Below are 21,280 nucleotides of genomic sequence, written 5' to 3' on the forward strand. Positions count from 1 at the left end.
TCCAGGGGACATGCGTCCACGCTGCTAACGGGTTCTGCTCGATAACAATACAAAGCAGAGCTGACCGATGTATGTTCATTTTCATTATCTGGGTCAGATGCCACCAGCAAAAGGTTGGTGGTTCGGGTTCTGTAGTTTCTGCATCAGAGTGTTGTTCTTTTAAGACTTCTGAAAGTGTGCTCTACACCTCGTCCTTCTCAGATTTTGGAAGGCACTTCAGATTCTTAAACCTTGGGTCGAGTGCTGTAGCTATCTTTAGAAATCTCACATTGGTACCTTCTTTGCATTTTGTGAAATCTGCAGTGAAAGTGTTCTTAAAATGAACAACATGCGCTGGGTCATCATCCGAGACTGCTATAACATGAAATATATGGCAGAATGCGGGTAAAGCAGAGCAGGGGACATACAATTCTCCCCCAAGGAGTTCAGTCACAAATTTAATTAACTTTTTTTTTAACGAAGCATGGAAGCATGTCCTCTGGAATGGTGGCTGAAGCATGAAGGGGCATACAAATGTTTAGCATATCTGGCACCTAAATACCTTGCAATGCCAGCTACAAAAGTGCCATTCAAATGCTTGTTCTCACTTTCTGGTGACATTGTAAATAAGAAGAGGGCAGCATTATCTCCTGTAAATGTAAACAAACTTGTTTCTCTTTGCGACTGGCTGAACAAGAAGTAGGACTGAGTGGACTTGAAGGCTCTGAAGTTTTACATTGTTTTGTTTTTGAGTGCAGTTAAGTAACAAAAAAATCTACATTTGTAAGTTGCACTTTCACGACAGAGATTGCACTACAGTACTTGTATGAGATGAAATGAAAAAACACTATTTCTTGTTTATCATTTTTACAGTGCAAATATTTGTAATAAAAAATAATATACACTTCGATTTCAATTACAACACAGAATACGATATATATGAAAATGTAGAAAACATCCAACATATTTAATAAATTTCAACTGGTATTCTATTGTTTAATAGTGTGATTAAAACTGCAATTAATCACAATTAATTTTTTTGAGTTAATTGCATGAGTTAACTGCGATTAATCGACAGCCCTAGTTTTTATGTTTTCAATCTTCACGCGTTGAGTACCTTCAACTGAAGTGTGTTTGCATTTGTGCAGGAGAAATATCAAATGCATTGTATAAATAGATTACAATATTTAAGACTTTATTTCTAATTACATATTAACTTAATAAGAAAAGAAAACACATTGCTATTGAAAAAAGGTGTTAACGTTAGCTACTGGAAATGCACCTTCAGGTGTCTTACAGCTGATAGGAAACCCATGTTGGCCAATCTATTGTAATATTTTCTTTCCAGTTATCACTTTAAAAGCTTGTGTCAAAAGGAATTTGTTCTCTAATTTTTTAGTTATTCCATGTTTGAAAGGAAACTCAACTACTTTAGACTGCATAACTTTTTAAGGAGAAATGAGATATACAAATTAAGAGTGTATATATTTGCTTGTTTATAATTTTCCAGAAGGTAATATAAATGAAAATAAAAAAAGTCTGTGGGTCCTTGAGGGTGATGTTGCAAGGACAATGATATTGAGCAAATATTCTGCATGAATTTTATTTACCAGTTAAAGTGATTAGTTCTTGTATTAAGGTTCCAAAACTGGTACCTCAAAGATTGGGATTGGGAATATCGTGCTGTGTTATCTCCTGATTGTTCTAAACTTACATATAAACTTAAAATATGGCTTTACTTGGTGTTTGTATATATAGTTTTCTTTCTTTGTTATAGGCATTAGATACAGTGCTCCTGTCAGCTAATTTATAAGTTATTATCTGCAAAAAACCAACAAACCCAAAACCCTAGAGTTTTTAGGTGCCTAAGTAGCCCCTGGAATCACAGTTAAAGTTGCCCCCCCCCCCCCCCAAATTAAACTGAAATGGCAGCCAGGGTTTTCTCTGACATGGTCACTGGAAGCTCTCCCGCAGTCCTTATCCTTACAAATGGGGAAGGTAGGGCAGAGTATGCATGCAGGCATGCAGGGTCAGGGACTAAGTGTATCCACATCGGGAGGGGAGGCCTGGCCCTGGGGTGGGGAGGGGCAGGTGGGGTGAGCACTTGCAAGCAAGGAGGGAGAAATGGGGCCATGAGCCAGTTTCTCAGTTAAGATGTCTGAACTATGAACAAGTTTGCAGGCCCCTGATAGCCCATTTGTGGGCTATTTCCCACTGGGTGTGGCTTTTTTGGGGCTACGGTCCAGGGCACTTGTTAGGGGGCTTATTCCTTCACCCACTTACTTCCCTGGTCCTTCTCGCATGAACAGAGAGCAACAATATCCGAAGTCCAAAGGTGCAAACAATTCAATGTTTAACGGGGTGAACTTCCAGCAAGCATGATTCCAGTTTCCTTCCTTAGTGTCCCCCTTCCCAGCTCTGACACCACAGAGCCTTACGCCTGTATCCCTGTTCCCATTCCTGCCCTTAGCTAAACCTGATTCCAATTTCCCCACCCCCATTCCCCCCCACACACTCTTCCTGATTGACTGCAGACTATATAGTAAAACTTGAGTTCTGCTTAGCTATACCTTAACCAATCATTTTCCTGAAATTTAACTAACCAATCCTAACATATTGTAACATGATTATGTGACCAATTATATCCCACCACCTTAATTAGTTTACACCCAGAAAAATTAAGTATACAGCAGACAGAAACAATCACAGAGCCAGAGACCACACAAATAAACAATAGCAAAGTGGGAACTATAATGAGAAAACAATACAGAAGTGAGGATTTCACATCCCAGCTATTGATAAGTGAGTTCTTGCCAGACAGGATGCTATCAAACTAAGTTTCCTTTTACATAGCCTGATCATAGAATATCAGGGTTGGAAGGGACCTCAGGAAGTCATCTAGTCCAACCCCCTGCTCAAAGCAGGACCAATCCCCAATTTTTGCTCCAGATCCCAAATGGCCCCCTCAAGGATTGAACTCACAACCTGGGTTCTAGGCACTTCCCTTTCTCTGGAGGTGACAGGCATTATCAGGACAGGATTGTATCCTAACAGCCCAATAGCACCTTCTTTCAATGTGACTAGTTTGGAATGTGAGGCTGTGACCGGTCACTTCCCAGCTTATGGCTGCCTCTGCTGCTTAGCCAGAGGCCTTAGCCTAAGAACAGGGCCTCAGACTGTCACAGTGAGAGAAGGCTCTTACACCAGCAGAAGGTGATTTTGATTTTCTTTTATACTTCTATAACTAGCCAAGTGATAAGACTGCACCTAAATTCTTAGAGTCTAGGCCTTTACAGACAGGCCTGAATATCTATATCCTAACAGCACTGGAGACGCATCTCACATATTTTTGCTCTTATCTTTCAGGAAACGAAGTCCTCTGAACAAATATGAGTGGCCAAAAATGTAAGCACCTGAGCAGCTTTGGTGGTGCTGCAGCCAGTTCCTAAGGAAAGGCGGGAGGTACCCGGTAGCCTGAGATGGGATAGTCAAAATTGTAAAGGGCATTGATGGGTAGTTCAGGCCTCAGGTGCCACTTATCGTTATTAAACCTGACAGAAGGTGTGGGAATGGCTTCTAGATTCTGTATACAGCAGAATCTCAGATTGCCGAACCCCTCGGGAATGGATGTTGTTCGTTACTCTGAACAAAAAGTTCTGGTTGTTCTTTCAAAAGTTTACAACTGAATATTGACTTAATACAACTAATGAGGTTCACCAAGACTCAAAGTAGGAGCTCTCCCTATTGTATATATAATAGCAGACGCTGGTCCTTGTGCTGTACGCAGTCCTCCCGCATAACCATGAGCGCAAACTAAATAGAGCCACCTTTGCTGCAACATCACTGCAATCCAAGAGGGTCACATCAGCCAGTTTGATACACAACAGAGTTAAAGAAACTCCGGGAAAAGTTGCAGCAGGTTCCCAGGGTATCATCCTGATTATCTGGAACAAGGCGTAGGAGGGTACAGGGACCAGAGAGGGTAGAATCTGGATGGCACAAGCTCACAATCACTCCTGTCATCTGTTGCTGTCTTGAAAGCATAGCTTCCCATTTCTCCCTGAGGCTGTCCCCACTCTTTCTGTCATCATCACTCTCGGGAGGAGAGAAGAGTTTGGAAGCATCCAATCAGAATGCACTCCATCCCTACAGGAAAGGCGAAGGGGCAGCGGGATGGGCTCTCTGTAGGTGAGCTTTGGCAGCCATTAGATTTAGGGCAAGGATCAAAACACTTACAAGAAGCAGCATCTAGTGTAAGGGTCACAGTTCGGGAGTTACAGAAACAGGATTGATTTTTGTATTATGGGCTGCTCTAGGGAAGCATCCACTGTCTAAATCTAGTGCCAATTCTAGGGCAGCCATGAGGGGCCACAGAGTCTGGCAGTGAGGTGCCATTCTCCTGGCTGCTGTTCCCCAGGGGAATGGACCTGGGGAAAGAAGCGACCATGGGAGGTGGCGCAAGATTTGCAGACAGGAGGCTGTGACATGCCTTTCTGCCCCTTGATTGCTGGGCCGGGCTCTGCCAGTGATGCAGCCCTGTACTGAAGCCTGTTTGTAGGGTGTGCTACATCAAAGGGAGCCCCCCAGCAAGTTAGCATGGCACTCCCTGTGTGACCAGAGCTCCCTAGCCAGACAAACCTACCTTCCTCACCCATACAGAGCACAAGGGAAATGCTGGAGCCTTGGGACCCCTTAGGGAAGCTGGGCTGGGGAGCTTTGGGGTCATCACGAATGCCTTTCACTTCAACCTGGGCTTATTTGTACCACCATCAGTTTTTGCCATCAGGGCCTCACTGCATAGCCCTACAATCACCTCCGCTCTCCTGTGGTGTGCAGGGCATGGGGTGAGGGCAAAGAAAGGGAAGAATGGGGGTGGCTGGGATAACCCCAGAGAACGATGGAGGAAAGCAGGGGTGGAAGGGAACAGGCAGGAGGGGCTGTACAGTATTTTCACAGTGTGCAGGGACAGATGCCCTGGAAAACAGCTACTCTCCCTGCCCCGCACGATTAGTGTCTGTTCAATGTAACTGGGGAAGAGCATCTGCTTCCCCACCTCTGCCAGCTGCTCGGTGTGACAGGTCTGACTGAGACAAGGAGGAAACTTTTTAGACAAAACCTCTTGTGACTGCCCTGGCCCTCACTCTGTGACAGCTGTGCTGCCCAGTGGGCCGTGCGGTCAGAGCCGCTCATGCTGTTAGGTTGTCACGTTTGAGCCTCCCTGTAGTGCTGTGGAAATTCAGCTCCTGGGAGCATCTCCTAAGGGCTTGCTGAAGCCTGTACAGTACATACAGGTGGGGCACAAGTCACCCACGCCTGCCTCCTAGCAGAGCCCTGGTTCGCTGCCCCGTCAGTTCCCCTTGGAGCTGGTGCTATGAGGAAAGCACCCCCCTGCTGGCTGCTGATTCTCTGGTAGAAGATGGGAAGCAGCTCCCTGCTTTTCCCCGGGCTGCCCTGACGAACATTGTGGCACTCTTTTCTGTCTGTTCCAGAGCCCTTCCTGAGCCGGTCCGTGAGACCCTTACTGAGTTGAACCGCTCCCCAAGGTGAGGACTAGAAATGGGGCTTCTGTCCCCAACCTGTAACTCTGCCCTGGCTGCTTTCCCTCTGTGTGCTGCCTGACACCCTCTCCCCAGGCTCCCACTGGCCTAATTCGGTTCCTAGCATGGTTTGGGGAGGAGGTTGCCCCTTTTTGCCCCTGAGTGAGTGTCTGTGTCGTTCCTCTTCTTACCTCCTCCTGGAAGGCCAGAAATCAGTATCCCTCTCTGTGAGGCATTCAGTCACCAAATCCAGTGGCAGGTATGTTAAATGAAAGCCAAGTTGAATAGCCCATGCCGAATACGACTCCCTGTGTCTGGCTGGCACAAAGCTGCGGTTACAAAGGATGACGGAATCCTACGTCAGAGAGGGACAACGTTTCCTGTTTCTTAAACAAAAAGCTGCTAGGGCTTCTCACAACTTTTCAGCTTGAGTTTCTGAAAGTCCATGCCTCATGTCTCAGAACGGTCTGCACCTCCTCCCTTCCCCTTATTTCTTTTTGATCTATCCCACTTGCGTTTGATCGGGAAGAGAAGGGTTAAGTCAATGCATCATCCTGTTTGGAGGGGCTCTAGCTCTTCAAATCCTGCACAGTAATGATGGGTTTCTTCCCTTTGCTCAGCCTTGGTTAACTTAGATTGTCAGCTGTTAGGGGCAGGGACGGTCTCTGTTGTTCTGTGTTTGTCCAGCACCTGTCCTAGGTTCTACTGCAATGCAAATAAATAACACTAATATAACACAGGGCTTTGCAAGGAGTTTTTGTTTTCTCTTCCTCTTGCAATCTTTAGGAGGATCCTGATTTGCATTTCCTAAAATCCCATTGACCACCTTGGCCCTTCAGGGCTTGAATTCAAAGCACATCAGAACCTTCTTTTCCTTCACGCATTTTTGGAGGGGAATAGTTTCATTTCCATGAAAATGGAATCCAGCCTTATTGACAGGGGCACTGTGATACAGCAGGGCCTATAGGTTACCATATGAAGCTCTCCAGATTGATACAGACTGTCCTTTCTCTCTTTGTACCACTCCTGCTTTTCCTGGATGGGAGTGGCACCAACTCTCTGAAATGCAAATCTGATCCCTGTGCAAGATGTTTCCCAAGTTTTGGGGAATGCTTTGGCTTTTGAGTCAGTTCTGAGAGGTCAGTAGGGGTAAGAGCAGGTGGTGGCTGCAGCCTTTATCCTACCAGCTGCTATTCTGGAAGCAGCAGGAGGCACAGGCTGTGCTGGGTCATACAGTAGGTCTGACTCTGCTCTTCTCTGATGTCATGAGAGTTACTTCTAATGTGCCCCAGGCCATTCCAGCATTCACCAGCGTCCGCTCCAAAGGTTGCATTTTGCAGCCTGCTGCGCTGAAGCCAAGGTTCTACTTCTTACACCTAGAACGCTTCTGCCAGGGGTGTCGGTGACTTGACAGCAGCAGGGGCCGGGTTTGATGACTAGGGGTTCCTGTTAACATTACAAAACAGAACCGGCTCAAGCCCTACCGTGGAATCTGGGAAAACTAAACACCACCCTGGGTACTTCTAAGAGGCAATATTTTCCCACTTGCAAGCACTGAGTCTGCATAACAAAAGAAAACTTTTGTGAAAAGGGAGAGGAAGCCCAGTATTAGTTTGGAAAAACACTGCAATGATTCAAAAGTATATGATCATAAGTACCCCTCCCCCCAATATCTTGGGCAATAGTCAGTTTCCCAGCTTGGGGCACGAAAGTCTGATTGACAAATGTCCCTTTAGCATGCCACTCCCCCCTTTCCCACCGCTGCATCCCACAGTGGCTGTCCAAAGTCAGCAAAGTCCCAAAGTTCATGTGGGTTCACCACCCGCCTCTGAAGGGAGGGTCAAGCAATGCCCCTGCTGCCTCTGTGTTCTCAGGGTCCACCACTCTGCCCACTTCATAGAGATTTTCTTTCTTAGCGATTTCACTGGGTAGTGGGGAACCTCAGGGCTAGTGGACCACTGTCCCTTTCCCCTCCCCCCCGCCCAGTTCTAAGGTTCAGCCGAGTGATCACTGAGCAGAAAGAAACAAGGACTCTGACTTGAGTCTGATCGGTCTTTAAACTCTGGCAGGTCAAATGGTGCACCAACCTGTAAGAACACCTGCCCCACTTGCTCTGACTTGTGCTTGGATTGGGCATCACTGCCTCCGGCTTAGTGAATGAGATTAAGTCTCGGGAGACACCCCCCCACGCTCAATTAGGCCCTATTAAGTACAGTTCTGCTGCCTGTTAGTCATACAACAAGGATAACATTTTATTACCTCTGCATGCAAGACTAAAGTGAATTTTTACCCAAAACAGCCCAAATGGATCACTTTGGCAGGGTCACCCAGACAGAGTAGATGTGTCTATGACAGGGTAGGCAAAATTTTTGGCCCGAGGGCCACATCGGTGAATAGAAATTGTATGGTGGGCCATGAATGCTCACGAAATTGGGAGTTGAGGTGTGGGAGGGGTGCAGGCTCTGGGGTGGGGCTGAGGAGTTTGGGGTGTAGGATGGTGCTCTGGGCTGGGGCTGAGGGATTCGGAGGGTGGGAGGGGGATCAGGGCTGGGGCAGGGGTGCAAGAAGGAGTGCAGGTTCTGTCTGGGGGTGCGGGCTCTGGGGTGGGGCTGGGGATGAGAGGTTTTGGGTGGAGGCTGGTGCTCTGGGCTGGGACTGAGGGGTTTGGAGAGCAGGAGGGGGATTAAGGCTGGGGCAGGGGGGTTGGAGAGAGGCTCAGGGGGTGCAGGCTCAGAGCGGCGCTTTGCTCAAGTGGCTTCCAGAAGTAATGTCATGTTCCTTCTCCGGCTCCTATGCGAAGGCGTGGCCAGGCAGCTCTGCGCTCTGCCCCATCTGCAGGCACCACTCCCTGTAGCTCCCACTGGAGTGCATAGGAGCCGGAGCAGGGCCACGCCATGGCTTCCGGGAGCTGCATGGTGCGGTCTCGACCCAGCCAGAGCAGGGCCAAGCTGTGTGGTCTGGCCCCCGATTCAGAGCCCTGGGCAGAGCATCGGAGCAAGGCCGAGCTGCATGCTGCAGCTCGCGGGCTGGCTTAAAACGGCTCGCGGGACAGATGTGGCCTGTGGGCCATAGTTTGCCCACCCCCAGCCTATGAGAATACAGTCGGTTCTTGAGGTGTTTTCTTCCAGTTCAGCAGTGGATGTCAGGGAAAACCTCAGGTTCTGTTTCTATTCCACCTAAATATCAGCGTGACAAGGTAGGGAAATCTCAAGGTAGGGACAAGGTAGGGGGCGAATGTCATCTTTTATTAGACCTGCTCCTGTTTGGTGAGAGACGGACACTTTCAAGCTTACACAGAGCTCTTCTTCAGGTCTGGGAAATGTACAAAGTTAAATACAGGGGGAACAAATTGTTTAGCATTTAACACAGATTTCAGGGGACCATTCCAGGTGAAGTCCAGGTCTGTCAAGGTTGTGGACAGAACGACAATCTGTGTTTCAAGGAATACAGGACACCTAGGAGAGAGCTGGGGAAGGAACTCCCAGCAAGGTGCATGGTGGAACTCCTGGCTTATTACACCACTCTGTAACCCACTAACCCCCTCTTTCAGTCCTATGACTGCAGAGCTGTTAACGGACCACTCTACCTTGAATGGTCCCTTATAACGTGTGCTAACTACTTATGCTAAACACTCTGTTCCACCTTCAATTTTGCTGTGATTCTGGAAGTACCTTCCCCAGCCCTGAAGAGCTCTGTGTGGCTCAAAAGCTTGTCTCTCTCAACAACAGACATTGGTCCAATAAACCATATTAGCTCCACCATGTTGTCTCTCTAATATCCTGGGACCAACATGGCTACAACTACCCTGCAAACACAGGGAGGAAGCTGCAGATCCTGTCAGTGAACAACCCTGAGATGTGCACGGCAGAGGAAATGGATGTATGGGGATTTATTTATGAACACTAGATCAGCATCTTTCCCTGTGCTGACTTCAAAGCATTTGACGGTTACAGCCATGCCTGCCTGGGGACAGTTGCAAACCTTGGTTGTGAATTTCTCCTAGCAGAACTGCAAGATGGTTTCTCTGAAAAGCCCAGCCAGAGCCTTGGGACACGTGGTATTTCTCAGTGTGGGTATGTTACTGTGAATTCGTGGTGTACAAGAGAAACCAGGGAGACCAAGAATGGGAATTTGCTGAGATCCATAGACAGCTTCAAGGGAAGTGTAGACTCCAGCTGCTTCTGTTGAACCCAGCAGCCACTAGCATTAGGGTAACTTAGAGCAAAACAAACCCCGCCTGCATGGCAGAGTGTGATGCTTCTCTGGGCACCCGGTGTTGAGAGTCACCTTCCTGCCACTCGTCTCCAGTGTGAGGGAGTCTTGCCTGTGCCAGCTGCATGTCAGCTCCCTGACACTGTCAGCCCTTCAAACGCAGTCCTGTCCCTTGCCAATAGATGCACCCCAGCCCCTGAGTCCCTTCGAAGTGTCCCCTGTGGTGCCTGCTCCTGATCACAGGGTATCCACAGAAATTCCAGGGACAGTGAACTCCAGTTTAGTGGTTTTACCATAGACCACTGCTCCTGTGTCCCACACAGCACTTGAGTGCAATTATAGTAAAACAAAAGGACATTTGTTTAAGGAAGAAGAGAGATTCAAATAGGAACAAGTGTGAGTGCTGGCAACCAATGGTTACGTACAAACTAACAAAATGCAAACTAGGACTGATACTTAATAGTTCCCTCTCCTATCTAATAATGTAGACTCTTGCCCCCAAAGTTCAGTCTTTTGCAGCATTTGCTGGCCCTAAGGAGCCAGAACCCACTCTTTCATGAGGCAGCCCCTCAGTGAATGGATACAAAGGGTCTTTTTCCACCCTGTGATATATGGAAGTCAGACCTTTGTCTTGATTCACAGACAGAATGATCCCCTCGCTGTAATATTGTTCCTCCTCACTGCCAAGTGGTTTTGATCTTTGTTATCTTTGATGGTTTTCCATTGACTTTTCTGGGTTGTTGCAGTGGTAGACAATTGAGTAACATGTTACATAACTGGCTAGTCAGGGAGAGGTGACGATTCCTTCCTGCTTGAATGGGCCATCACCAAGACATAGGATTCCCTGCTGCTGCTTTTTCTCCCCAAGACCATAATTTTCAGCATAGTTACATTATTCCTTAAATACAACCTGTACACACATCTCACAATGATGATGAGTATTGGTAAGTGACCAGCTTTCAGGGGAGACCTCACACACTAACTGTAATGGATAAATATCATGAAAGTGGTGTACTAGGTAGAGTAAGTTTGTCAGGTCTGAGAAAGGAATTGCTCGGAAAGAACAGCGAACCCTTTACCAGCTGGCTCCCATGGAGCTCTGTGCAACACGGAACACAGGTGACATTTATACATACCCACATCACACCCACAGTGGCAGCAGGCTTTACAGAGCACCAGGGGCAACTGACCTGTGTTTTTCCCCCCAGCGTGGAAGAGGAGCCCATTTATGAAGAAGTGAATTGACAGCAAACTCAACAGACCAATGCTTCTGCCAGGAAAGCCCTCAGCAGGGAGCCTGCACCAACCTCACCTCCCCGTGGGTACCGCATTGAAAGCTCTTGGGTCTAGCAATTAAAGCAAGGTTTGTTTCTGGGTCCCTTCTCTGCTCTCCTCATGCAAAGGGCATGGCTGCTCAGCAGCTTTGCGGCAGGTTTGTTAGGAAACCAGGCCAGCGGCTACTGCGTTAGCAGCAGGTGGGAAATTAAACCAGCAAACCTTCCCGAAGGAGCTGGGGGAGGGAAAGGCGAGTGGGCCTGAGGGCATGTGCGCACACACCCATGTGTGTCCAGGAGGTTATTAAACTGGGGCACAGGGAAAGAGGCAACTAGGCAACGATCCAGGTAAACAAGGCAGCAGGGGAGGGGACTAGTAGCGGAAGGAGCTTTCCACAGTTCTGATTGCGCTAATCCACCAACACAACCCAGAGTTACCCTCCAGGGGAGCAGCCACCGCTGTTGCAAGTAGGAGGAGAGGTGGAGGCTGGGCCAGGAGCACGGGCAGGCAGCACACGACCTGGGCTCAGCTTCCCGCTGTCGATGCTGAGCACTTGGAGAGTAGTTTCTGAGAGCCCAGCTGCTCCCCCTGGGATGCGGGCACTGTTCAGGCTGCACTCCTTTGAAAGTCTGGTCCCTTCCTTTGGTGCCTAGATAGAAGCAGCTCTGGGCCCTTGGCTGAATGATCTGGACACTCCTGCTAGAGCCCCCCCCTCAGGTTTACTGGACAGTCATGCTTAGAAAGGTGGCCTGCACTGTGAGCTCCCCAGCTACACAGGGTATAGCCTGGCCGCTGGGTCAGGCTTGCAGGGCTCAGCCTACAGCTCTAACATTGCTGTGTAGCTGTTTGGGGAGCTGGCAAGTGGGGAGGGTTCCTGAGCCCAGGTTCCAGCCTGAGGCCCCCCCCCCCATCTGCACCAGTTTTACAGCCCAGGCCCTGCGAGCCTGAGTCAGCCAGCATGGGCTGACTGTGGGTGTGTAATCACAACATAGACCTCCCCTTGGAGGGGGATGCAGCTTTCTATCTAGGTCCTTCTGCAGCCCTCCTCCCCACAGCACGTGAGCCCCTCCCCTGCTGCCAGACAGCGTTTTGCCGAGTTATTTACCGCTGGGGACTGGAGAGGCCGGGTCGATGCGGTGATTTGTCCAAGGTCCTCCAGGAGGCCTGTGGCTGTGCTGGGAACTGAGCCCAGGTCTCAAGTCACCCTCCAGAGCCCTGGCCAATAGCACCTCATTCTTAGCTTTGTTACTGGGAGAGCCCCTCTCTTTTCGGTCTTCACAAAAACAACATCACAGCAGGAAGAATTTGACACAGCTGCTGATTCAGCTCTGGCTGGGCACAGTGACAAGCAGCTGGCTTACACCTGCCCCACTGAGGGGCTGGTGCATTTCCATGTGCGGTGCTTGGGGCTGCCTTATAGGGCACATAATCACAAGGGTGCAGGACTGCCCCGGCCAGGCTTTGCTCCATCCTCTCCCTCCTCCGACCTGCTCCAGCAGGCTGCCCCCACAGCTAGGGCTGATGCAGTTAAGTTCTGAGAGCAAGTGAGACTGCAGGGTTGACACTGACAAGTATGGAGGGTAAAAAACAAAACTGTAGTTAGCAGGTCCTGCCTAACATGGATTAGGTGGTCATGTCTACAGGTGGTTCAGCAGATACAAATCTCTCTGGTCAGGGCAGGTGTCACTTCAATTCCACAGAGATGAGTGGAGACCAGATGCATGTTCTAGACCCCCTTCCACCATAGCCATCTACACTCTAAGAATCACAGCCTGCTTCTTCATGGCCTTGCCCCTGTGGTCTCCATTCACACCTGTGCAGAGGTGTAACTAGTGAGATGCTCAGTGGTAGTATTTTACTGCTCTTCTGTACTGGTGTGAATGATGACACAGGGCCAGTGGGAAATCCAGCCTAGACTATTGGGCCAATATAGGGGGCTTGTGAGTGGTGTACAAGGTGTTTTCAGGGCCTTGAAAAGGACAAGCCTGTGACAAACCACTTGGACCCTAGTAAGCAGAGAAGCCCTAGACAATGTGATCCCAGCATGCCAGGCCCCAGAATGGGTATAGATGTGCCCCTCAGAGCAAGAGGGACGACTCCCCCCCCCACGCCATTCAGTCAGAACTACAGCTTGGAAGGATCATGAAATTTAGTGTGAATCAAAATGTTACATTACTTGAGAGATGGTTTATTAATGCTACATTCACCAGGCTCTGGGGAAAGCAAGTACATGCATGGGAGAAGGTTACGCAGTAACTAGAACAAGAGCCTGCCAAAGCAAGCTTGCCGAATTTGTCCAGGCAAATGGATCCATTCACTCAGGAGCCACATTCCTAGTTAAGGCTGCTGTCCCCAGGAGAGTCCCGGTCACAACTGCTCAGCACTGGTCCACCTCATCCTTCTTGCAGGCAGGGGCGTGGTCTCTCTGGGAGCAGGCCCCAACCTAGTTTCATGTCTCCTTTCTCTGAAGAATTTTGAATAAGGGGGGCAGCACCTCACTGTTCCCCTCACAGTACCGGTCAATGATGATGCACTTGTAATGCCAGAGAAGCAGCAGGACCATTAGTGAAATGGTGATCATTATTCCTAGGGCAATCAGCAGCTTCTTCCAGGGGCAGCTGCCAGGCTTGCATGAGTCAGGCTCCAGGCAGGATGGTCCCTGCTCAATACTGGCCAAATGCACCCCTAGCTTGTGGGGCTGAAGTAGACATTTAACTCTAGATAGGAGCATGGAGTTGATGCTTCCAAGCCTAGGGGAGCCTGCCTCAGCCTGGCATGGCCCTGGAGTCTCCATATCATCCTGACTAATCAGTTTGGTCTTCATGGTCACATCAGGCTTCACAACAGAAGAAGCCAATGGAACGACCCTGCACGCTGACCAGCCGTTCTAGGTGCTTCCCAGAGCCCTGCGAGGAAAAACAAAGGGAGTGAGGGGCCGTCAGAACTCTGACTAGAGCGGAGGCATCTGTCAATGGGCAGCTAGAAAGTGAAGTGACACCTCTGCATAGGGTTGCTTGCCCTGTTTATTTGGTGAGAAATGAGTGGGCTGACAAGGACTTTGTAACCAAATACAAAGAGACCCCAGGCTGATGGAGTCCTCCAGCATGGAGGTTTTCACCTGGACAGTGCAGGTTTGGTGAAGCTGGATTTTTGCCTGGTTTAAACAGTATGCCACCAGAATCCCAACTGTGAGCTGGCACAGGGCTGCCCATGTGCCATGGAAGTGCCATGCGTTTTGTAGGACAATCGTTTGGCAGCCCTGCCATGCATTTTCACAGCCCAGCTGAAATCTCATGCAGCCACGCCACAGTGCAGGGATAGCTCCAGTTACACCTGCTGGCTACCGGGGGCCAGTGTGGCACCTGCTAAGCAGCCATCCAGGGATCTCTTCTCTTGCTGCTGCCCCTTGAGGGTCTGCATGGAGACAGACCAGCTGGCGAGTGACACCAGCCACAGAAGGGATTTGGCAGCTATGTAGATGCCTCTCCTTGTTGGCTGAGGTGGTAAGAAATGCAGCCAGCACGTTCTGTCCTCCAGAGGGGCAGGGAAGACCCAACATATGACACTCAGGTGGTCCCAGCCCCCGTGAGTGGCAGCAGTGTTTTCCCAGAATGTGGAGTGTTCCCTAGCGCTGGCCAGCAGGCAACATACATGTTCTCCAGAGTCCCAGCTTTCCTTTTTAAGAGGAAAAAAAACTCTTTAGTGTTATAGCTGCAGAGAAAACCTTCAGAACATGACCCAGGTGTAACTGATGCAGTGATGACTGCCTGAGTTTGCAGATAGCCTGAAATAATAGCTCTGAGGTGTGAATGGCCCTGTTTATATTATCTCAGATGCCACTGATTATAGGTAATGGGGATATCTGAAGTATCTCCACTGCTCAAAGCAGTGAAGAAAGGAGAGGATGTAGTTATTCTAAGGATATAATCTAGGAGTTAGTCTTTAACATCACATGATGGGTTGAAAGGGGGTGAGATTAGCCTTCCAAGTTTGAAAAATGGTGAGCAGAAGAGACGTGGAGGAGGTTACAGAAAGAACTGTTGCCATTGAGAACCAATCAGATCGTCTCGAAACACCCAGTCCCCAGCCCCAGTGGATTTTCTCGATGGACCCAGGAGAACCCCAGTGTTTCTGCATACAGCTCTTCAGTCTGCAAGAGTCCTGAGGACAGGTCATGGGCAAGGTCTCTGGGGCCAGTTGGCTCCAGCAGAGTAAAAGCAGAGACCATCTGCCCAGAGCAGGTCCAGGCATTGCTCCAAGGCAGCGTCCTCCTTCTGCCTAATGCTGTCCATGCATGTACCCTCCGCACAATCTGCAGATGTGCCCACCCCAGCCAAAACTCAGTATGCAGAGTAGGGCTTTCAAGGGAGCGTCAGGCTCCCTCCTGACCTCAGACAAACGGTGCACCTGTGTCAATAACAAAGGTTCCTTCGCTGCTCATATATGTACACACAGCCATCTGTTTGGACCCTGTCACCCAGGCATGGCCGACTCCAATCCTCCCAGCATCGATGGAGCTGCACAGAGTGAACACACTGCCTGTCTAGCAGCAGCCCTAGTGCCTGGGCAGGTGGAAAGGGGGCTCAGGTGGGTCCAGCTCTGCTCAGAAAGGGGCTTTAGGCCAGGGGTGCTGGAAAAGCCTGGATCCAGGCTATACTTGTACTTGCAACAGTGCTTCAAAATGGACACTGAATTTGCCACCCAAGACAACCTGTTCTGGCCAAAGGCAGAGTTAAGATTCAGGCTCCCTCGGCTTTTGCTTTAGTTCCAGCGCCCAGCCCCAGGGACAGTCAGTGGGCACCTTTGAAGATGTTGGGCCAAGTGCCCACTGACTCTGTCCCCGTGGAGCGACGCCCCCCAGTGGCTAGACCACAGTTCAGAATGGCCAAGCCCCACCCCCTGGCAGCTGTGAGAATATCACACCACTCAGCTGTTTGGGGGGGCAGGGCAGCATCACAAGTGCCTCACTCATCACCCCGTTGGGGCCAGGGCTCCCTCCAAATATGCAGAACTGCCAGGCCTTGCTGGCGGTCAGTACCCTTCCGGCTGCTCCAGGGTGCTCCTCCTTCAGGATGCCTGTCCCCTGAGGGGAGGGGAATGTCTGCCAGGCACTGGTCCTGATGCTTTTCTGAGGGGTCAGCTAGGTTGGAGACTAGAGTAGCAGCTGTCACCTCCCAGGGGTGTTTGGGGCTAGGAGGCCAGACTGCCAGCTACGCTGTCTGGAGAGCCACTTCCTTGGCAGTTAAGGGACTCAGCCCTCTCAGCTCCGCTTTCCAGATGAGAAGCTAGCCCAAGTGCAAATACAGAGTCAGCCCCGTAAGGGCTAGCTGCTGCTGCTGCTCCCTGGCTGGCGAGAAGGGCCCAGCTCCACTCTGAGGGCCCTGGTGGGGTTGGGAGATTAGAAAGGGGAGTGGGAGCAGATGCAGCTAAGCAGCAATCAGAGCATTCCTTACCTGAAGGAAAAGGCTGCTTAGGGAGCCCCCGTGCAGCTTCCTGCAGTGCCGCTGCCCCTGGGCTGTCTGTCACCAAGCCCCCACACCCAGAGCAGGTGCTGCCGCGCAGGCATTTATTACAGCTCCTGGCCAATCAGGTCTGGCCCCTCCCAAGCCTCCCAGAAATAACCCCAGCTGCTGAAGGAAGGAGTCTGCCAGATTTGTATCACATCCCTGGCTGTGTTCCTAGAGTTACAAGTGCTGAAGGGGGCTCCTGCAAACACCAGAGTACTTAGCAGGTAAGTTATCTTCGTTTATAAACAAGGAAAGTGAGCCCGCCTGTGCAGTTTCTAGGTCCAGAGCACTGCACAACCTGCCTGCGGACAAATACTGCAGCTCCACGACCCCAGAAAGGGGTCTAGGGAATGGTGCATGGGCTGGGACTTTCCTGGCTTTTCTCCTGTCTCTGCCAGTGACTGATATGCCTGGCCACTTCCCCAACGTGTGCCTTGGTGTCCCCATCTGTAACCCTGACCTGGGCCTGAGCTCCCTCGGGAAGGTCTGTAGGGGCTGTGAAAGCCTCTGATGAAAGATGTTAGTAATGGGCTCAGTGCCCAGGCAGCTCCCACTGTGGTATGAAGGGCCAGAGATTTGAGAAGGCTCAGCAGCCACCATGCCCCTAGCGCGTGGAACCCTGCTGGAAAGTGAGCCCTGGGCATGGAGCCCTGCTGTGATCTGGACCCTGGAGCAGGGGTGGGTGCCCTGGCTGGGCACCAGGCCCCCAGAGGCGGGGAGGATGGGGATGTGGCACCCTGCTGGAGATCTGGCCATAGGCAGGCAAAGAACATGACAACTTACAAACCCAGTTTCTTTGCCCTTCCTGGGAATGAAGGAATGGAAGAGGTGACACAACCAGCATGTTTGCAGCTACTTACAAAGCTACCCCTTTTGTCAGTTCCTTTTCCCAATCTACAGACATGCCCAGATGAGAAAACACAGGAGATGGGACAAGGGGGAAGGAACTGATGTTCCTTCCTCAGACTGGCCATAGGCAGGTGATAGTCTCCAGGCCAGAATCACAGTTCTTTCCTTAGCAGGCACTCTGTGGTCAGATTGGAAAGGTTGGGTGGTTGGAGGTACAGACCATTGCTGGATGGGTCTGTTTCCCCTTTTCCCCAGTAGCAAGTGTCAGCAGACCAGACAGAACCAAATCTAGGACTGGCTGGGGTCTGTGGGTAAAAGCCAAGAAATGCCCAGGCCTGAGGTTTGGTAAGCTTATGTTCTTCTTGGCATGACTTTGATGAAATGGTCAGAGGCTTTCCCTAGAGTTTCAGAGCAATAGCTCATAGGCCTTAAGTCTGCTTGTAGTAGGAAGAGGCCTCTGATACATGGGTTTATGTTTCAAAAAGCTGAAATTTCCCATGAAACAAAAAGTCTGAAAAATTTCAAATTGGGACCATCAAATTATTTCATTTTGATAGTGTCAAAACATTGATATAAATATTAAACATAGTAAAAGATTATGCATGCATATAGTAATTATTAATATTATTTTAATATAAAAGTTAAAACAAAATAAATCAAAATGATAAAGCCACAGTGAAATATTTTGACACTATCAAAACAAAGCAAGAAAGTCAAAATGACATTTTTCTGTCAAAAATTTTGTCAAGAGACATGTTCCAGTGAAGCATTTAGATTTCAATGGAATTGCATTTTCTAATGGAAAACTGTTCCATCAAAATCTTTGGCCAACTCTTTTAAGGGACAGTTTCACTCCTATGTGCTTACATGGGACTTAAATGGTGCCTACGCCTTGTGTGGGGTGAATTGCACACTAAGAGCTGGAAAAATGATAGCTAAATACCTTCTTAATCTGCGCTCTGCAGGAAGGATGGGTGTCATGGACTAGCATGGGAAAGATTATGCATATACAATGGTTCAGTGTAAGTGGGAGGGTGGCTGTTGATGGCTGAGTTAAGCTTTGAGCACTCCAAGTATGAATTTGTTGTCTCAAGAAGTCTGAGCAGACTCAGACTGAGCTGGCTGCTTACTTGTCTGTTAATTAAAAGTGCAGATCTCTCATTCCAGCCAGCCTGTCCCAGAGTTCTACTTAACGTTACAGCAGAGTGTCATAGAATCATAGAATATCAGGGTTGGAAGGGACCTCAGGAGGTCATCTAGTCCAACCCCCTGCTCAAAGCAGGACCAATCCCCAACTAAATCATCCCAGCCAGGGCTTTGTCAAGCCTGACCTTAAAAATATCTAAGGAAGGAGATTCCACCACCTCCCTAGGTAACACATTCCAGTGTTTCACCACCCTCCTTGTGAAAAAGTTTTTCCTAATATCCAACCTAAACCTCCCCCACTGCCACTTGAGACCATTACTCCTTGTTCTGTCATCTGCTACCACTGAGAACAGTCTAGATCCATCCTCTTTGGAACCCCCTTTCAGGTAGTTGAAAGCAGCTATCAAATCCCCCCTCATTCTTCTCTTCCGCAGACTAAACAATCCCAGTTCCCTCAGCCTCTCCTCATAACTCATGTGTTCCAGTCCCCTAATCATTTTTGTTGCCCTCCGCTGGACGTTTTCCACATCCTTCTTGTAGTGTGGGGCCCCAAACTGGATACAGTACTCCAGATGAGGCCTCACCAATGTTGAATAGAGGGGAACGATCACGTCCCTCGATCTGCTGGCAATGCCCCTACATATACATCCCAAAATGCCATTGGCCTTCTTGGCAGCAAGGGCACACTATTGACTCATATCCAGCTTCTCGTCCACTGTAACTCCTAGGTCCTTTTCTGCAGAACTGCTGCCGAGCCATTCGGTCCCTAGTCTGTAGCAGTGCATGGCATTCTTCCGTCCTAAGTGCAGGACTCTGCACTTGTCCTTGTTGAACCTCATCAGGTTTCTTTTGGCTCAATCCTCCAATTTGTCTAGGTCCCTCTGTATCCTATCCCTACCCTCAAGCATATCTACCTCTCCTCCCAGTTTAGTGTCATCTGCAAACTTGCTGAGGGTGCAATCCACACCATCCTCCAGATCATTTATGAAGATATTGAACAAAACTGGCCCGAGGACCAACTCTTGGGGCACTCCACTTGATACCGGCTGCCAACTAGACATGGAGCCATTGATCACTACCCGTTGAGCCCAACAACCGAGCCAACTTTCTGTCCACTTTATAGTCCAGTGTCTCCTTTTCCAATCAGCATCCTTGCCCTCTTTGCTGGGCTTAGCTTGACCCAGCTATTCTTCGGGTCCATTCCACTCCAGGTGTCTGCATGCCAGTGCACCGAAGCTGGAGAGCTGTTTCCCATAGCAGTATCCCTTGGGGCTGTGCATTTGTCCTCCTCACGCTCATGCTGCCAGCCAAGAGTATAAAGGGGCAGAGTGCCCTAATCTCCCTCCTCTCCACCCCCAGTTCCTTCATGCTGCCTGTGGTCAGTAGCTGGAGTGAGCGTGAGCATCTCATGTTTTCCTTTTGTGCCTTGCTTAGAAAACGCTTCTAAAGGCTTTTTTGTGTAAACAGTTTAAAAAAGTTTTGAGTCAGTTAGTGTTACCTGTGATATGTTTTCATTCATCTTATTTTTCTTTTGTTTCTATTGAGCTTTGGCTCAGAACCAGGACATGCTGAAATCTGCTGCAGTTCAGAATGTTCTTCGGAATAGCAGGTAGTCCTCTACCAGGTGCAAGTGGAAGAGGTTCTCCCTTTGGTCCCAGTGGACAGATATCTCTCCTTCACAGGTTCCCATTCAGTTTACTCTGGATTATCTCCTTTACCTGAAAGATAGAGGCCTTTCAATCTATTCAGTAGGGGTTCACCTGGTTGCTCTCTGTGTTCCATCTGCCCATAGCCGGCAGGTCTGTGTTCTCCAACCCTATGGTGACCAAGTTCTTAAAAGGTTTGGACAGGCTTTCCCCACCTATTAAAGAACCAGCTCCATCCTGCGGCGTAAACTTAGTCCTCTCATGATTGATGAGGCCCCCTTTTTGAGCCCATGGCTACCTGCCCATTGTCTGAGCTTTGTTAATAGCTATTACATTGGCTAGGAGGGTTGATAGCTGATCCTCCTTATACAGGTTTTTTCAAGGACACGGTGGCCTTGCAGCCACACCCCAAATTCCTCACTAACATGGTTTTAAGACTTTTATATGAATCGGACTATTTACTTGCCCACCTTTCTTCTGAAACCTCATTCTCACAAAGAGGAAGAAAAACTCCATACTTCAGATGTTCATAGAGCATGAGCTTTGTCCTGGGACAGAACTAAGAAGATCTCCTCAGTTCTCCAATTCCTTTGCAGAAAGGATGAAAGGGAAACATGGTACCTCTCTGAGGATTTCTTATTGGGTTTCCTCCTGCATTCATCCCTGTTACAACATTGTTAATGTCTTTGTACCTCAGTGAGTCTTAGCACACTCTTCAAGGGCTCAAGCAGCATCAGCGGCTTTCTTGGGTCATGTCGTCATCAGTGACATTTGCACCTGTCCTGTAACTGTTGTTCTTTGAGATAGAATCATAGACTTTAGACGATCATAATGGTCCCTTCTGACCTTAGTCTGACCTCCTGCACAACACAGGCCACAGAATCTCACCCACCCACTCCTGTAACAACCCCCTAACCTATGTCTGAGCTATTGAAGTCCTCAAATCGTGGTTTAAAGACTTCAAGGTGCAGAGAATCCTCCAGCAAGTGACCCGTGCCCCACGCTATAGAGGAAGTCGAAAAACCCTCAGGACCTCTGCTAGTCTGCCCTGGAGGAAAATTCCTTCCCAACTCCAAATATGGCGATCAGCTAAACCCTGAGCATGTGGGAAAGACTCACCAGCCAGACA

The 21,280-nt window shown here is 49.2% G+C and overlaps 1 long non-coding RNA gene across 1 annotated transcript; it reads left to right on the forward strand.

Annotated features, from left to right (window-relative positions):
- The first annotated feature begins 3,342 nt into the window (after positions 1-3,342).
- LOC144276046 (uncharacterized) lies at positions 3,343-11,078 on the forward strand. Its single transcript, XR_013348183.1, has 3 exons — positions 3,343-3,384; positions 5,469-5,522; positions 10,937-11,078. It is a non-coding gene; the product is annotated as an uncharacterized LOC144276046 (long non-coding RNA).
- The last annotated feature ends 10,202 nt before the right edge of the window (positions 11,079-21,280 follow it).

This window comes from Eretmochelys imbricata, chromosome 16 (assembly GCF_965152235.1).
Source record: "Eretmochelys imbricata isolate rEreImb1 chromosome 16, rEreImb1.hap1, whole genome shotgun sequence".
In the NCBI taxonomy this organism is placed as follows: Eukaryota; Metazoa; Chordata; order Testudines; family Cheloniidae; genus Eretmochelys; species Eretmochelys imbricata.